Below are 19371 nucleotides of genomic sequence, written 5' to 3'. Positions count from 1 at the left end.
GCTGCTCTGAGCATGGGCGAAGACAACAGTCTGGGCTTGAATTAGTATAGTTATTACTTGTGTGTACAGAGATGCTCATACCATCTTGAAAATAAGTCTGTTAGTATGCTAACTTGTTCTCAATGGTGAAGTATGGCTCAGTGATAGAGCACATGCTTAGCATGCCCAAGGTCCTGGGTTCAAATCTTCAGTACCTCACTTAAAAAAAAAATTCAATAGTAGAAATTCAATATGAATAGCATTTTTGAATTTAAGATTTAACTGTGAAACTCATATATTTAATGTGTTGTCTACCTGTGAATTATTAAGATGCCAGCCTCTATAGGAAGAGAACCTTGAATACGGGGTGGTTGGTCTTTTCTGGCTAAGGGACCATGTGAGAGCATCACCAAATAGTTTTCTTATGGCAGCCCCTGAAGTCCAGTTTTAACTTCAGAATCCAAGACGTACCAGAAAGGAAAGTGGTTGGTTTTTCTACTGAATTCTTTCTGAGGCTCAAACTATTGTTCTTCTTTTCCTGCTGCCTTTTCCCATATGACAGTCCCTCAAGTAACCAGCCAGAGAGTCTCCTTACAAAATGAGAGTAATGAAGATTTACAAAAAAATGAAAGCTGTAATTGGCCAAGCTCATGAAATGTTATGAAAATAAAAGAAGCTCTGTCCACTAAAACATTTTGAACCCTAACAAACACAGAGTAAAGAACTAGTATCTTTCTGTTATAAAGTCAGATAACACAGTAAGCAATGATTGGTTGCTAAGGTAGGAGGCCTCACTGAGATTTCCAGCTCATTCAAACCCTTTTATGTGGCTACAAAATTTAATTTATTCCTTCCTATTCCTACAGGTGCTATGGCGATGAAGCCTGGTCCTGTAGCTATAGGATGAAATAGCATCTGGGTCCTATTTTCAATTTTACTAAAAATTCAAATTTGCTTTCAGCCCAGTTTATTTTCTTTTCAGCCCAGTTTCTTTTATGATGTGGACATACTAGCCCTTGATTATTTACCCGACCCATTAATGGAGTGTATTACTGCTCATCGCAGTTTTGTCTAGCTTCGTATTCGTTATCCATGATTGTATGTAACCTGTAGAAGTTCCTTCTTATGACATCCAGGCAGCCTCCCCTGTCTCACACTCCCACCCTCCCAGCCACAGCCCTCCTTCAGCCTGTCTGGGATGAAATAGTGACCCAAGACAGGCAGGCTCCTGCTCTCAGAGAGCTAACCATCTTCTAAGGGCAGAGGGACATTAGCGAAATAACACACTCCATTTGTATGGTTACAAACTAGGATCAGAGCTACGAAGAAAAGAGAGATATTTAGAAAGGAGACTGTAGACCATAGTCATTACACACACAGACTCTAAAGCAAAGCCAAGCTGAGCTTATTGGAGGCTGAAGCACAAAGGAGAAAATCAGTAATACTGTTCTTGTCTTTAACTTTTGATATTTGTTCAAATGGGTATTTTGCATTCATTTGCTTTTCAAATACTGCAGTAAGATATTATTTATCTTGATTACTGAGTTTTCTGGCGCCCCCTTGAAAGTTTGCACCTGAGGCCAGTGCCTTACTCACCTCATGCTCATCCCATCCCTGCTCGGAAGCCAAACTCCCTGAATTCAATTCCTGATTTTGCCTCTTGCTGGCTGTGTGGCGTTGGGCAAGTTGCTTATGCTGTGAGCCTCAGTTTCCTCCTCTGTAAAAATGGGGATAATAATGGTGCTCCACGAGGTTGTTAATGAGGATTAAAATAAGTTAATATTTATAAAGCAGAAGAGCAGTGTCTGGCACCAAGTGTTTTAAGAAATGTAATAAAGGAAGATGCCTCTAGACTGTTTCGCGGACTGAATGAGTCATTATGAGCCGAGTCCCCTATGTCTGCATTCCCCAGGCTGCCACCAGCAAGTTCCCCCAAATGTCTTTTTGCTAAATTTACACTTACAGTCAGGACCGTCTCACAGCTAACATGATTATATATTTTATAAACGAAAGGCTTGTTCACTGCGTTTCCTCTTCCCCCTCTCATTTTTTTTACTCTGAAATAAGCAGGGGGATGGCGGGGGATTGTGGTCCCGCACCACCCTCAGTCAGGTTCCTCTCTTAGGCACTTTGAGAAACATGGACCACTTCCTGGATTGGTGTTTTTCTCCCACGGAGGCAGCGCCTGCCATCTCTGCATGATTTTGGCGGTGGTTTATGTGCTGCTGAGACGAGCACAACTTTAGATTCTTACCCTCACTTACTAACACATTTCTTTTCTTTTCTTTTTTATTGACGTGTAGTTGATTTACAATGTTAGTTTCAGGTGTACAGCAAAGCAATTCAGTTATACATATACATAAATATATATTTTTTTTTCAGATTCTTTTCCTGTATGTGTTTTTACAAGGTATTGAATATAGTTCCCAGTGCTATACAGAAGGTCCTTGCTGTTTATCTATTTTATATGCAGTAGTGTGTATCTGTTAATCCCAAACTCCCAATTTATCCCTCCCCACACCACTTTTCGCTTTGGTAACTATAAGTTTGTTTTCTACGTCCGTGAGTCTGTTTTTGGTTTATAAATACAATTTGTACCATTTTGTTTTAGATTCCATGTATAAGTCATAACACGTGACATTTATTGAGTAGCTCTTTGCAGAGCACTGCACACAAATTAACAGGCCAGCCCCTTGTCAGGTTCCCCACTTGTGAAAGCCACAGCTATTCAATACCTTGTCTATGGGGAAACTCATCACTGTCTGCTAGCATTTATTTTTATCACCATTTTATTTTTTAATTTTTAATTTTTTTAATGGAGGTACTGAAGATTGACCCCAGGACCTTGTGCGTGCTAAGCACACGCTTTACCACTGGGCTATGCCTACCCCCACCCCATTAGTGCCATTTTAAATTCCACTCCTGGTGATCCTACAAAGTCTAATGTGCTGCTTTTTTATTCATGTGAACGCACTGTTTTGAAGGCAGTATCATCCCCCTCATCTTTCATAGCAAGGGTGTTGTCTTTATACTTCCACAGTACAAAGAATAAACAGAAACAAAGTTCCTAATTTAAAAAGCGGAGAGACGCAATGTAAATTAATTTTCCTCATTCAGGATATTAATGCGAAAGCAGCTAAACATAGTGTCTGCTTTTTAAAAATTCTGATGTGCATTAATGTATTCCATAAGACTAGGGGGCAGCTGTGTGAGATAAGCAGGCATTGAATTATCTGTACAGATTCCAGACTAAACAAGTAATATTTTTGCTGAAGTAGATTGAGTGTGTGAATATAATAACTACCCTAGGGAAAACACTGTTATTCCGTGGAAGAAGCACACTTTATCTCAGAGTAAATACATGGGTCCTTTCCTACTTTACCCTCAAGTTTCAGTGAACAATTTGTAACTAGAGGGCCACCAGGTTGGAATTAGTATTCTCCTTTGATGCGCTCTTTTCGTGTTCTGTCTTAGATTATATGTAAACGTTAGTATCTGTCGCTTATTAAAAAACCAGAATAAGCTAAACTTTAAATGCCATGTTCTGATTCAAACAGTAAAGCATTAAGAAATGAAAATGGGTTGGAGGGGGTGTAGCTCAGTGGTAGAGTGTGTGCTTAGCATGTACGAAGTCCTGGGTTCAATCCCCAGTACCTCCGTTATAAAATAAATAAACCTAATTACCTGCCACCCTCAAAAAAAATTATTTTTAACGCTTAAAACCAAAAAAAGAAAAAAAAGAAACGAAAATGTTTCCCTTTGAGGATATATGTCTTGAGGTCACACTTATTAAAATGTGGTTAAATGTAGAGTATTTGTAATGAAACCCTAGGTAACTTTTTAAGATTATTTAAAGAATACCTTTATGTGGACGAATGTAACCCAAAGCAAAAGATGGAAGGGAGAAAAGAGCTTCACCTAAGAGAGATACTAATTTTTTTTAAAGTATGCAGGCGTCTTCATGGTTTTGTTCTTCACAGCAGCCAAAGAGATTTTCCTTTGTTGTTGGTTGAGGTTGGCCAGCATTCCCCAGGCTGCCCTGCGCCTCCCCCCACCCCACATCCATGCTCACGGCGCCCGTGGCCATGGTCCTGGTCTTCTCGCGTGATGCTGGACCGCAGCCTGCACGAAACCACTGCCAGTGGATACGTGGCGGCCTAGGAGTCTGAACCTGTCTGCTCCGTCTCTGTAAACATTTAGGAGGATTCCTTAGGTCTGGGGATCACTCAGCCCCATTGAAAACCATGAGGTGAGGAAACTTGGTAAAGAGCACGGTGCACTTCACATACTTAAGAGAAAACATTTGAAGAGAAACGCACAATGTTAAGAATTGAAAGATGGGGAATTTCCAGAAAACAATGAACATCAGGTTAGATGTTAAAGACAGAATATTTCAGACGATTTAAACAATTCAGCACTATTCAAAATTCTGAATATTCGTCTAGCACTCTCACACCCACTGTTTTTCACACCCCTCCAGTTTTGTCCTCTAACAGGTGTGTTTTCATTGCCTAGACATCAGTGGTGTATCTTCCTGAAAAATAAGAAAGAGAGTAAGAAAGACGTGATTTAAAGAGAACTGTTCTGATCAGGATATGAGTGGGCCAGTTAATTCTTAAAGAATCTTGTCGTTTTGGGGGGAACTCTGTATTAATAAGCTTTGTATTAATAAGCTTTGATCTGTTAATAATCATTTGTAACTCAGAAAACTGCTGTGAAGATCAAATAAGGCAATGTACGCAGATTTCTTAGCATAGACCTAGCCTGGCACATAGCAAATGCTCAGTAAATGTTGACTCTTATTATAAGAAAGGAACAGTTTAAAACCTGGTCATTTTGGACATGAGGAATTCTCAGAAGGAAGCCAAATTCTGCTGAATACTTTAGAAAGTGTAAAAATAGAGATCAGGTGTGAACCTGTTTCCTAGGAGGTGATGGAGAGAGATTAGGGGGCCTCTACCTAATCGGGATAGGTGTCCACAAAGCTGTGCTGTGAAATCATCCTTGTCTCACAGAGGAACAGTGAGATCCATCTACAAGGTGACCTGTCATCACCACTGCATCAAGGGCGAGGGCACGGGTGAGACTTTCCACCAGAGTCAGGGGTGTCCCTTAGCCTGTATCCCAAAGCTCCAGGGTTTACTGAAGGATCCAGGAGAACTGGGCAAAGGAACAGGATTCTACAGATGATAAGGGAAGAAGTGGTTGGGAATGTGTCCTGGGGATTGTCACACAGATTTTTTTCTTCTCTTTCTTTCATCTTTTTTTGTTGTTGAGAGGGGTACGTAGTTAGGTTTATTTATTTATTTGTTTGTTTTTCTTAATGCAGGTACTGGGAATTGAACCCAGGACTTCGTGCATGCTAAGCATGCACTCTACCACTGAGCTATATCTTTCCCCCCCAGATTTACTTTCTAAACGCAGCTGAATTCCCTAGAGCCCTGTGTGAGCCTTGGCTGCTGCATCTTCAGCTCTAAACATCTTTCTGGAGGTGGGGCTGAGATGAACCAGCAGGGGTCGGAGGTTACACAGGTGCCACCCCTTTGTCCCTGGGAGTACCTGATGGAGCTTCCAGCCGAGGTATCTCAGCGCCTCTTGATCAAATGTCAGGTTAACGTTCATCGCCTGTCTGGTACCATTCATTACACTGCTCATCTGCTGCAGGAGGGAGGAGAGGTGATGAGATCGCTGTTTCTCACTATCCCTTGCCTGGAGAGAGAGATTAACTTTTTCTTCCCCTAAAAACCCATAGAATTAGAAACCTAGAAACTAAATGAGGGCTTGGTCCAATTAATCAGATTGGAATAAGACTCTGGTTTCTTTCTTTCCTTCTTTCTTTTTCATTGATGTTTCTCTTAAGTGTCTCTTTTAAAACTTTTTTTAAAAATTGAAGTATAGTTGATTTACACTGTTGTGTTAGTTTCAGGTGTGCAGCAAAGTGATTCAGTTATACATACACATATATATATATTCTTTTTCAGATTCTTTTCCATTATAGGTTATTGTAAGATATTGAATATAGGTCCCTGTGCTATATAGTAGGTCCTTGTTGTTTATCTGTTTTGTATATAGTAGTGTGTATCAGTTAATCCCAGACTCCTAATTTATCCCTCCTCACCTTTTCCCCTTTGGTAACTATAGTTTGTTTTCTATGTCTGTGAGTCTATTTCTGGTTTTTAAAAAGTTCATTTGTAGCTTTGTTTTAGATTCCACAAATAAGTGATTTCAGACAGCTGATTAAAGCGGACAGCTCAGGGAAAGAGAGTTACGCATGTTTGTTACAGGAACAGAGAGGTGGTCTTTATTTTTAGCCCTAACTCTGCAGACTGTAAGAAGCAATAGGTGGCCAATAGGAGACTGATAAGGATAGCTTGTGTCCAACCAACTGATGTCAGTTCCAGTGAAACCCTGTGTTGTTCGGTGTGGAGCCTGGATACGTCTCTGAAGCATCAGTTTGTTACAGCGGTTGGACGATTTTTGGAGTGACCATTTCAAGTAAAAATAGAACAATCCCAGTTTGGGTGAGACCCAGTGACCTTGAGGTCATTGTGATTTCCCCAGGAGCCCTAGTTACCATTATCATTGTAATGAAGCCAGAAAGTCACGTAACTCAGTTTATAGAGAAAGTAAGCAGCATTAGAAATGAAAGAAGGCAGTATTAAACGTCTTCCTGGATCAATGAAGAGCGAGCTTTACACAGCAGGTAGAAAAGAAGATGCCAGGCCCTATGATATTTCCAGGGACGTAGCATTACATGTAGTGGCAAAATTAGGGTATGTTTTAGAAACCACAGATATTGCAACATGGGGAGACTGCACAGGGGACGACCTGCGTATATTGTAAGATGAATAACATTCAGGAGCTCTTGAGGCTGCTGGCTGCTCTGGGGCCTGGCTCAGGTCTCCTTCAGCTGTCTGACCTGTGTTCCTCCCTGACAGTCCCCACCCCATGTGATAATGAACGTTTCTGACGAAGGCATCCCACAGACCTGCGAGCCCAGCTCTGTGCAGTGGGTCATTTTGGAGTGACCCACTCATTTCTTAAGTGGTTTCTGTGTGACAGGTGTGCTCGTGACAGGGGTGAGGGCTTCCGAGAAACACCCCATGATTTGAGGCAATTACCCTGGTGCATGGTGGGAAACCCAAGCACCCACCAGATGGTGCTGGCAGGAAGCGGGCGCCGGGCGGTGCCTGATGGGGAGGCTCCGAGTCAGGGCAACGAGCCGCTGTTGGCGCCGCTGCCACATTGCACCTGTTAGCGAAGGGGCCCGACCGCTGGGTCATTCCTGCGAAGGGGACTTCTGTCTTTGCAACCGTTGGAATTAGTGTTGTTCTCATCCCCACACCTGGGAAGGAAGAACATCAGTTCTCATCTCCACCAGAAAAAAAAGGGCTAGGAAAGTCACAAAATTCTCCTCTGTGAAGATGTTGCATCTCTGTCTATGAAGTGTGTATCTCCCTGAATAAACTTGCTTTCTATTATTTAAAAATAAAAGGTTGCATGAACAGAGTGAAATGAGGCAAATAGACACAATCATGTGATTTGGTTATGCCTCCTGGGGTCTGGAGGCTGAGCACATCAAAGTGTTCCCGAGGGGACCTGAGCGAAGAGGCGCTTGCTCTCACTGAGCGCCTCGGAAGATAGGAGTTGTTTTGGGGTCTCCACGGGCTGTTATGTCCGCCTTCCCTCCATTGTGTGCTCCCAAGTCACACTGGTAGCCAAACTTGAGAAGCTGAAGAGTCTGAGCAATGCATCTCCAGCCGTGACTTGTGCACCCCTGTGTAGAAGGATGGAATTCGCACCACGGGAGTATGTCGTTATGTTTTCGGTGAGGCAGAGGAGAATAAAAAGCTAAGCCAAGAGGCTTCATGGTGAAAGAATGTGACCCAAAGGAAGAAGAAAAGGGGAGGAAAATTCTAGGCAATGAGGCAGAAAGACTTGCACACTGTGGGGGTTGAGATGAGCCATTGGGACATCTTGTGCTCCCTGAGGTGATGGAGGACGACCAACAGTCTCCAGGAGAAATGACCCAGGAAAGAGTGAAGTTGCACCAGTAGACACGTGTGTCTTGTGTAAAGCCTACCCTCTAGATCTTCAGGGAATAAATATGGAAGGGAAAGGACGCTCGAGACCTGTGGGAATCAGGACTTGGCTACTCGGAGCTGCTATAGGAAGATTATGGGCTTTCAATCCACAGGACTGGGTTCGGTTCCTAGTTTGAATTCTCACTGTGAGATCTGGGATGAGTCATCTGGCCCCTCTGAGCCTGTTTCCTCATTGTGTATGGAGGACAGTGTGAAAGCTGAAACACGGCTGGGCACCGCCGTGCTTGGGGAAGGGCTGTTCCCATTTCCCCCGCTGGCCTGGGAAGAAGAGACACAAAGGAGTAGGGTGGTGGGTACATACATCACGGGGCCATCTGGAGCATCCTGGGGCACGAATCGAGGATGTGAGGTGTTGCAAACCCCCCGACACCACTTGTCCTCAAGTTCCCTCAAAACTGAGCCAGGGACCAAAACTTGTTCGTTTGGAACTGTCATGTCAAGGAGCGGAAGTGCAGAACAGCAGGAGCAAAACATAGAAGGGAGGATAACTTGTGCAGAAAAAGAATATGGAAACGAATGTATGTATGTTCATGTATGACTGAAACATTGTGCTATACAGCAGAAATTGACATAACATTGTAAACTGACTAGACTTCAATAAAAATATATATTTAAAAAAAAAAAAGAAAGAAAGGGGGAAAGCCAGCAGAAGGATTCGTGATTATGTTGGCTGTTCCTCTCCCGACCCCCAAGGACCTGTGAGGTGGGTTTACAAAGTGCACCTTAGACCTGTCTGCCGGGGGATGAAATGGGGATGCATTTACTCACTGGCTCCAGATCCCCATTGGCCAAGGCGGCCCCACAGCGCTACGTCTGGCCCTGCTGGCTGTGCATCCTGAGTCCTGGACTCCTAGGACTACAGATTAGAGATGCCCAAGGCAGGAAGCACGGGATGGTCCACGAGGGACAAGATGAGGCCACTGTCATGGTGCACTTGTGCAGAGCCGCTCCAAGCCTGTGAGACGGGCACCCAAACAGCTGTGGCTGAAATCTGAGGAGCGGTGCGGAGGAGGGGGGTACACCTACGATCCGGGGAATGTCTTCCTTTGTCCTTCTGCCTAGGAAAAAGGGGCTGAAATAAATAATATCTTGGAGTGTCCTTGGGTCTTTCGAGTCTATGATTCCTGAAGATGAAACAAAAAATTTACTGAAAATGTCTTGATTAATGACATGTGAATAGACACAGCAGATCAGAGCAGTGGCATTTATTCTCCAGAAGGCATCTGACTGCTGCAGGCAAGAAATGGAGGAAAACCCACAAGAGAAAAGGACAAAAACCACATGATCATCTCAATAGATGCAGAAAAGGCATTTAATAAAATTCAAAACCCATCTATGATAAAAAACTCTTACCAAAGTGTGTATAGAGGGAACATATCTCAACATAATAAAAGCTGCTTATGACAAACTCACAGCCAGCAAAGCACTCAAGGGTGAAAAACTGAAAGCCTTACCAGTAAAATCTGGAACAAGACAAAGACGCCCACTCTCGCCACTTCTGTTCTGCATAGTCATGGAAGTCCCAGACACAGCAGTCAGGCAAGAACAAGAAATAAAAGGGATCCAAATTGAAAGAGAAGAGGTAAAAGTATCACTCTATGTGGATGACATGATACTACATATAGAAAACCCTAAAAGCTCCACATGAAAAAATACTAGAGCTGATTAAAGAATTCAGTGAGGCAGCAGGATATAAGATTAACATACCGAAATCAGTTACATTTCTTTACACTAATGATGAATTAGCAGGAAGAGAAAGTAAAGAAACAATCCCTTTTAAAATCGCATCCTAAACAATAAAATGCTTAGGAATAGATCTGACCAAGAAAAAAAAAAAGAAAAGAAAAAGAAAGAAATGGAGCAAAACAGACCTGCAGCCAGTGTCTACTTAGAGAACAGGAGGCCTTAGCCTTGGCTGTGGTGAGTGCACGGAGAGCAGACAACAGTGCTCGGGCTCCGGGGGAAACTGGGGAAAAGCTGGGGGACAGGCGGGAGGGGTCAACTAGGCGTTTGGGATTAGCAGATATAAACTACTGTATATAAAACAGATAAACAACAAGGACCTACTGTACAGCACAGGGAACTGTATTCAATACCCTGTAATCAGCTGTAATGGGAAAGAACAGCTAAATATATACGTGTAACTGAATCACTGTGCTGTACACCGGAAACTAACATGACATTGTAAATCAACTATACTTCAGTAAAAAATATTTAAAAAAATAAACCACTGAGGAACAAGAGGCCAAAAAAAAAAGCAAAACAAAACGACTGGTGAAAAGCTGAGGTTATTGATGCTTAGTACCACGACCTTACCTGGGCCTTTAGCGGTTTTTATAATGATTTAGCGAATCTTATTTAAGGTGAAGCTTTGGAAGGGATGCCAGGACGGTTTTATTAGTCTGAGATTTAGAGCCAAAGAGAAGACATGGCGGATTTTTCAAAGTAGACTTGGCTCCAGGCAAAATTATAAGTAGATCGGGTTTGTTGTTGGCCCTCCTCAGCCCATCAGTCCCCCTGCCAAGCCCACAGTCATGTTCACCCTTTGGGACCCTGGTATCCTCAGATGCCTCTGTGCTGTCCACCAGTTAGTTTTGATTGATGCTTACCTTGTACCTAGAACTCTGCCAGGAATCGAGCATGAGAACGCTCTGTGTCATAAATCACCCCCTCATGTCATCCTCTGGTGTCCCAGTCCCGCCCGTGATGGGCAGATCGTTTGAAAGCTTAAGTTACGTACATGGTGCCAGACATCTTTCACGCTCTTCTTCAGAGCCTCCTCGTCCCTCGTTCCAGCCCTGCCTGGGCTCTGAGCAACTCCACACCAGCACACCTCTCACCGCCCACCCAAGGCTCCTGTGTTGACCCCACTGCAGGACCCCTAGGTGTCCATGTCTACGAATGCACAACCCAGAGATGCAGGGGGCCAACCTTGAGTGGAGCCTGGGATAACTTCCTCCTTTCCCCGCTCCATCCTAGGGCAGGTTCTGAACTGCCATTTACATGGCTTCCTGGAGGCATGGGCTTTGATTGAAAGCGGGTGGTGATGTTCCGGTGCACAGCTCAGCAAACTTCTCCCCACTGGCTCTCTTCCTTCTCAGCATCATCCCCTGTGTGCCTCATTCTCCTCAAGATTGTAGTCCCTGATAAAGTAAAAGCTCATTCACTCCTTCCGCAGGTATTTGTAAGGTACATCCTGTGTGTCAGACACTGCCTAAGGCACTGCGAATACAGGGACATCATAAATTCAGTACTTAATCTGCCATCACATATTTTCCCCGAAGACATAGTGTTTAATTCGTTTTCTTGGAGGCCAAGAAATCCTGGCCACATGATCCAGAGAGGAGCTTGCCTGAATGGGTGAGGGACCCGGAGGGGCGAGAAACAAAGGTAACCCTACAAAAGAACAATGAGGGGCCGAGGGGTTAGCCCGGCACAGAGCCCAAGAGCAGGAGACGGCAGCTGATCTGGAAGACGCACATCTTCTTTATCCAGTCATCTGCTGGTGGACACCTGGGTTGCTTCCACATCTTGGCTATTGTAAACAGTGCTGCTGTGAACACTGGGGTGCATGTGTCTTTTTGAAATAGAGTTTTCATCTTTTCCAGATACACGCATGCCCAGGAGTGGGATTGCTGGGTCATATGGTAACTTTACTTTTAACTTTTTAAGGAACCTCCATACTGTTTTGGCTGCACCAGTTTCCACTCCCACCAACAGTGTAGGAGGGCTCCCAACTATATATGTGTATCTGAATCATATCAAAATCAAATCAGCTTTGTTGTAGACCTGAAACTAACACAATATTGTAAATCAATTATACTTCAATTTAAAAAAAGGAAAAAAATCAGTTCACTGTATGATGTAACACAATAATAGGATTATATACTTTCTTATAGTTGCCAAAATAAAACTCTAAGATGGTAAGTTAAAAGAAAGAAATAGATACATTTAACTTATACTGGAACATGGGAGAGCACAAACCAGGGAGAAATAAGGCTGTGAGTGTATCCTCTGAAACGTGTCTTAATTTGGAAAACACAGGGTATGCAAGTTATTTTTCCTTTTTATAGCTTTATTGAGGTATAGTTTTACCTACAGATTTTAGTCATTTTAAGTGTAGTTTGATGAGTTTTAGTAAATTTATACTGTTGTGCAAGCTTCACCCCAGTCTAGTTTTAGAACGCTGCAATCACCTGAAAAAGTTCTTTCCCGCCTGTTCCCAGTGAGTCTCATTCCCCACCCCCAGCCTCAGACAGCCACTGACCTCGTTCTGATTCTGTTGTTCTGCCTTTCTAGAAAGCATATAAATGGAATCACGTGTAGTCTTTCGTGTCTGGTTTCTTTCGCTCAGCATGATTTTGCGGTTTCACCAGTGTTGTTGCACATACCAGTGGCTCATTCTTTGTTACTGCTGAGTAGTTTTCCATCGTATGAATCTACCTCGTTCTGCTCATCTTTTCATGAGTTGATGGACATTCAGATTGTTTCCAGTTTTTGATCATTGTAAAAAAAAATGCTGCTGTGTACCTTTGCATATAGGTGGTTTTGTGGACATGTTTTTTTATCACTCTTAGGTAAATACCTAGGAGTGGAATTGCTGGGTTGTGTAAGAAGTGTGTGTTTAACTTTTAAGAAATTGCCAAACTACCTTCCAAAGTGGCTGTGTCTTTTTACATTTTCATAGCAACGTATGGGAATTTCAGTTTCTCCACATACTCACCACCACTTGATGTGATCAGTCTTTTTGAAAACAGCTATTTAAATGGGTATGTAGGGGGTATCTCATTTTAGTTTTAAGTTGCATTTCCCAACTGATAAATGATGTCGAGCATCTTTTCATGTGCTTATGAGCCATTTGCATATTTGGGGGGGAAAGTGTCTACCCTGATCTTTTGCTGGTTTTTTTTTATTGTTTGCCCTCTTATTTTTGAGTTGTAAAGTTTTTTTTTTTAATATGTTGTGGCTGCAATCCTTTATGAGGTATATAATTTGTAAATATTTTTCTCCTAGTCTGTGATTTGTCTTTGCATTTCCTTATTGGTGTCTTTTGCAGCACCCGTGTTTTTAAATTGAATCATGTTCAAGTTATCATTTTTTTTCCATTGATGGATCATACTTTTAATACCATATCTAAGAAATCTAACTAATCCAGAGTTGCAAAGCTAGTCTCTTATATGTTAAAACTATTGACTTCTATTCTCTTAAAAATGATCAAGAATAATCTGGATATCACAAGAATGGCTTGGCCATCTCTTGTTTGTTAGTTTTATGGTTTAGTGGTTGTGATCAGAATGGGGATCAAGAGGCCAGGTGTACTGTTGTCATTTTAAATTATTAGAACTTGGCCCCAGAAGCCTTATATTTTCCATTCTGCTGAGCACTGTGTTTCCAAAGTTCCTTCCTGCCTGTGTGCCATCCATCTTCTCCAACCACCCCAGCCTCAGGCAGCCTTTGATCTGTACATAATTGATGCTCAGATTATTGAGTTAACTTAATAAACTCCTCTAAAATTCCCTGCATGAGGAGACAGCACTCTTGATGCTCCTTTTGGAAGCAAGGTTCTTTAACTCACCATACTCAGCTTCGCAGTTTGAAACTCATCTAAGATCATGATAAAGTCAAAACTCAGTAACGCATCATCTGAGTTCACTCACAGCCTGGCATCAACTCACCCTATCTGCCCCATTCCTCCCCTCCTTTACCATGTGTCCTCCGGCCCCATCTGGACACTTGCCGGAAAGACCTGGTTCCCTTGGCACCTCTGTGGCTGTACTCATGACTTCCCTCTTCTCTGCCCAGAATATTCTTGTTACTCTTCCAAGGCCAAGTTCAGATCTACCTCCTGAAGTCTTTCCTCTTCCCTCTTGCGCAGAATTGGTTACATCCTCTTTCCTGCTGCTGGTGGAGCACATACCACGTTGTTTAATGTACTGGTGTTCTCATAGGGCGCACTTCCCTCTCCTAAACCCAGCTTTAAGCGCTTCGGGGACGTGAATTAGGTCGAATTCACTTTTGAATCCCTCCTCAGAGTATCTGAAACTTAATAGGTATGCAATGAATTTTTTTTCTTGAATTTTATTAAAATATACATAACATAAAAGGTACGTTGTTAACCATTTGTAAGTGCATGGTTCAGTGGGATTAGGTATATCCACATTGTTATGCAACCATCATCACCATCCATCTCCAGAACTTTCTCCTCTCGTACAACTGAAAGTCTGCCCCTAGTAAACAGTAACTCCTCATCCGCCTCCTTCCTTCCCCTTCAACAGTCATCATTCTGCTTTCTCTTTATGAATTTGACTACTGTAGGTGCCTCATATAAGGGGAATTATGCAATGTTTGTTCTTTTGTGGCTGGCAGATTTTACTTAGCATGTTTTCAGGGTTCATCCATGTTGTAACACGTGTCAGAATTTCCTTCCTTTTTTAAGGCTCAGTGATACTCCATTGTTTATATAGACTGTATTTTATTTGTCCATTTATCTGTTGGGGGACATATAGGTTGTTTTCACCTGTTGTCTGTTGTGCATATTACTGCTATGAACATAGGCTTACAAGTATCTGTTGAAGTTCCCACTTTAAATCCTTTTGCATATATACCCAGAAGTAGAATCATATGGTGCTTGGATTATATGATAATCCTGTTTTTACTTTTTTGAGGAATTACTGTATGATTTTTCATAGCAGCTGCACCATTTTATGTTCCCATCAACAAGGCACAAGGCACAAGGGTTCCAATTTTTCTGCAACCTCATCAACATTTGTTATTTGCTGTTTTTTCGGTTTTGTTTTTGTTTTAATATTAGCCACCCAGATGAATATGAGATGGTATCTTGTGGTTTTTGATTTGCATTTCCCTGATGATTAGTGATGTTGAGCATCTTTTTATGTGCTTTCTGGCCATTTGGATATCTTCTGTGGAGAATATTCAAGTCCTTTGCCCATTTTTTTCCAGTTTTTTGGGGGGGATATAACTGATATACAGTGTTGCATAAGTTTGTGTGTAGCATAATGAGTTGCCTTAACATATATCATGAAATGATGACCACAGTAGGTTTAGTGAGCATCCATCATCTCATTTAGATCCAACGTCAAAGAAATAGAAAATTTTTTTTCCTTTTGATGAGAACTCAGGATTTATTCTCTTAACTTTCATTTATAAGTTACAACAGTGTAAATTATATTTATCATGCCATACATTACATCCCTAGTACTTATGTATCTTAGAACTGGCAGTTGGTCCCTTTTGACCACCTCCATCCAGTTGCCTCTCCCCCTCCCCCCTCCTTGGTACCCACAAATCTGCTCCCTTTTTCTGTGCATATGTTTGCTACAAGGAATGTTTTTAATAAAATCTTTGACATCAGTCCTACAAAGAAGTCTACTCTAAGTGCACTTACACACAGCTTTAATGCTGTAGTTGTAAAGCTTCTAAGTAAAAACGTGCATTCCGCCCTCTGAGCTCTGTCATTTTATTTTTTATTATTTTCTTTATTGGCGTACAGTCAGTTACAGTGTGTCAATTTCTGGTGTACAGCACACTGTCCCAGTCATGCATATACATACTAAGCTCTGTCATTTTACAGGTGCCCAGGCCCGGCAGCCCTCTGTGCCACTCGTGTGAGCTTTCCTCTTAATTTTGTAGGCTTGCAAATTAGAATTTTAAGCATCTGATGCAGAGACCGCTATCCCCTGCTTCCCCTCTTGAGTAGAACGTACTCAGAAATGTACGCAGGATAGCTTGTCTCCGTTCAGACTCTTGCTCTCAGCTGAAACCAGAAGTACCTCTTCTGAACTGACTCTTGTTTTCTGCTTCTTACTTGTATGTCTGACAGCTTCGTTCAGTCTGCAAAGTCTGTATGTAAGAACTAGATCTCTTGAACTAGCTACAGTCCAGAGAAAAAAGATGGGAATTTACACATCGTGTTCTTATCACCAGTTCTGGTGAAAAATCAGAAGTTAACACTGAGCCGCTACTGAGTATTGGCAGATCTGCTCGGGCGGCTTCTGGAAGGGTGGTTCAGCCTTCCAGAAGCAAAAACAGAATATTTTTTTCTCTGCAAAACCTGTGAGAGGAGCTGAAGACCGTGAATGTGTTGTATGCCAGCAAGGGCCTAGAACATTCCTTTCAGAAATTCTTGAAGGAGACAAAAACCTAAACTTTGAAAGCTCTCCTCAGGGGGCTAATTGGACACATTGAAAATGCTGCCCTTGGCCCAGTGAGCTTTGGCCAGAGGGTCCCCAGTGTTCACCAACTTAGTCCTGAGTCCCCTGACGTGGCAGAGAGAGAGGTGACCTTTTATGGTTCCTTCTGCCCACGACTGGGCGGCCCCCGCATTCACACTCCGTACCCAAGGAAGGCCACATTCCGTTGTTCTTTCCCACTCGGGAGGGTCTCTGGGGTCCCTTGATCTCCAGCCTCATTCTTGGTGTCCTGTCTGCTACCTCTGACCTGACTGCATCCTCTACCCAGTCCTTTTACTCCTGGACTCTGTTGGCTGCTCGGCTAGGCTTTGGGTTCCCTTCTCAGTGTTTCCTCTCATTTTGCCCAACGTGGCTCCACTGGACTCAGAGATCCAGCAAGTGGTGCCCAGACCCAGAAACCACTGCCCAGCCTCCGCCGAGAGCCCCAAGCCTGCTCCTCTCTGAGAAGGCATGGGGGGCAGACTTTCCCTACCTGCTCACCTCCTTCTGCCCTTCGTTGGAGAGATTTCTCCCTCCCTGCCTCGCCCACCTCTGTCAGATCCAGTAACGAGCAGCCTTGCGGAATCTGATGCTTAGCTCTCTTTTCTTCCATTTTCTGGTCTTGGTTTTTTCCGTTCTGTTGTGACATCTCAGTGGTTGTCCCATTGGTGGCTGCCTTATTTAATTCCACTTACGTTACAGCAGACGTGGCTCTCATAAATCAGAAGAGGGCTGGAAGAGACTTCAGGGGTCTCGAAGTGCTCCTACGTAAACATTTTCCTTGAAATATTTATGATTTCTTTCATGTGCTTAAAAAACATTTTTCCTAAGTAATTTTCTGCCCAGCTTCTTTGTGAATGACCACAATTTCCAAACCAAAACAAAAGTGATGAATTGAACAATAATGTATCTTGGAAATGTCTTCCAGATACATTTCTTCTTTTGTTGTTTTTTTGTCTTCATCCTCCTCTCTCACTTTTCCTTCTTAATTCCCAACTCTCTTTCCAGAAAAGCACAAATACTTGTCTTCAGGAACTTAGTTTACCCACAAAAATGTTTCCATGAAAACTCAACTGAAGAGAAGCCAAGAGGCTGTAATTCTAGGTTTAATGTTCCTATCAACCGACTCTGAGGAAAACCAGAGGCTTTTCTCTCCTGATTCTCGGAGGGAGCTGGACACTTGGACCGAGGAGGCTTTCTTTCTGAGGGTGCTCTTAACCTGCTCTTTGAACTGCCCTCTCCTCCACCCCGTAGCAGTGCAGTTCCACATTCCTTCACTGAAGTAGTGAGAGAAATAGCATATGAGCTTCTCATAGAAAAAAATGGTTCCTGAGAAGTCAGACCCTTTCAGCACGCACAACGGAATATTCTAAAGCTTTGTCTGTTGGCTTGATTAAATGTCCCATTGCAGAGAACATGGCTTCTAACATTCATGCTTTTGTGTGCTTAGCTTGTCTAGAGAATGTGGACTCCTGAGGAGCTAATATTTGACTTCCCGGAGACTGAATTCTATTCTAAACGCCCAGAAGGAGGAGGACGCTCTTTGAAGTAAATCTGACAAAGTCTCTTGGAAGCAAATGATCACTTATTGATTGATTTCTTTATTTTTTGGTAAATGCAGATTTTCGCAAAGTCTGTTTAAAAAACATTAAAATGCACCAGGAGTTAAATATTTCATAAATGACTCCCCCGTTGTGCTGGTAAATCCTTTGTCGTACAAAATGCATATCAGCAAGTGACTGAGATTTGTTCTTTGTATGAAAGAGCCTCTAGCTGGAAAGAAGAATTTCCAGCTATTTCGTTTATGATAATATACCTTCCCCAGCGCTGATAACAAGTGGAGAACACAATTCTTCATGCTGTGTCAGACTCCGTTTCTCCGTGTCGCGGTCCTGTTGTGATTATCCAGAGCCTAGATTCCTTAGCAAAATGCATTTTGAAATGTTGCTGTGAGGATTGTAGTGGTCTGTGACATGACAGGAGGGATCGCCTTTGGATTTGATCAGTCTGGGCCCTCTGCCTCCTCACCCCCATGCCCAGGCCCACGTTTGGGGGAAGCTCAAGTTACAGGGAAGTGTAATGCAGAAATGCAGCTGGACGCAAGGCAGACGGGGCGGCCGTGGCCAACCAGCAGCACACAGCCCTTGCTCACCGCCGTCATCCCGCTCCCTGGCCGATCACTGAGATGGAACAATACGACAGACCCTCCTGGTGAACATCACCTCTGAAACTCTCCAGAAAGGCCCCTTCGGGTTTACTGTGAACCCGGCGTGCGCTCTGCGGTGGAGGTGGTAGGACTCGGTAGCTCTGGACACTTCCCAGACTCCCTTGTGGCTGGAGTCACTGATGTGACTCAGCGTGTCGTTGCAGTGGGTTGAGAGCAAAAGATGGGTGCGTCCCCTTTGGGTGGAGGCAGTTAAGAGCACACGGGGACTCTGGGAGCTGGGCACTGAGATGGCAGCATCGCAAAATGGTGGCACCTCGGTCAGCCTGGAGCAGAGCCCCCCTGCCCACCACACTGGCCATGTGCGTGAGTGAGGTGTAAAGCGTGTTGTTCTAAGCGCTGAGACCCTGGGGCAGTTTCTCCCAGCGGTGTGGGCTAATTCTCTTCCAGCTCTCTCTCCTCCCCAAACCCCGCTCCAGGCCATTACAGGAGGAGCACATCGAGCTCTTGACCCCTCCCTTGCATCTCCTCCCTGAATGGCTCATACCATTTGGCAAGAATAACAGTTTGTAAATATGACACGATATTTTTTTTAAGTGACTAGCCTGCCAGGTGGTCCCAAATGGTATTATCTGCTATTAAATAGCCACCACGTTGCCATGCGCTGTTCACTTGACAAATAGATAAGGTAGAGTCCGTTTAGAATACAGATTTCCTTTATGGCCTCTTCTGCTGAAGATTTTCATAAACTGTTTCTGATCCTTATATCTTTTCAGTGGTATTTATAGAAATCTCAACTTACAAGGAGATGGAGAGAGCCGGAGATTCAGTGACTTGACAAATGTTTCTGAATGTATTACTCTCAAGGCTCGTTTTCAGAGTTAAATTTCCATTTCTCAGACTTCACTTTTAGAGCAGTTCTCTACTTCCCATT

The 19371-nt window shown here is 43.2% G+C and overlaps 1 protein-coding gene across 1 annotated transcript in view; it reads left to right on the top strand.

Annotated features, from left to right (window-relative positions):
- Positions 1–19371, top strand: part of NRCAM (neuronal cell adhesion molecule) — a 267174-nt gene that overhangs the window by 161290 nt on the left and 86513 nt on the right. The gene's annotated exons all lie outside the window — the stretch shown is intronic.

This window comes from Vicugna pacos, chromosome 7, assembly GCF_048564905.1.
Source record: "Vicugna pacos chromosome 7, VicPac4, whole genome shotgun sequence".
In the NCBI taxonomy this organism is placed as follows: domain Eukaryota; kingdom Metazoa; phylum Chordata; class Mammalia; order Artiodactyla; family Camelidae; genus Vicugna; species Vicugna pacos.
The sequence above is the reverse complement of the archived record's forward strand: the minus strand, read 5'-3'. Positions and strand labels throughout refer to the sequence as shown.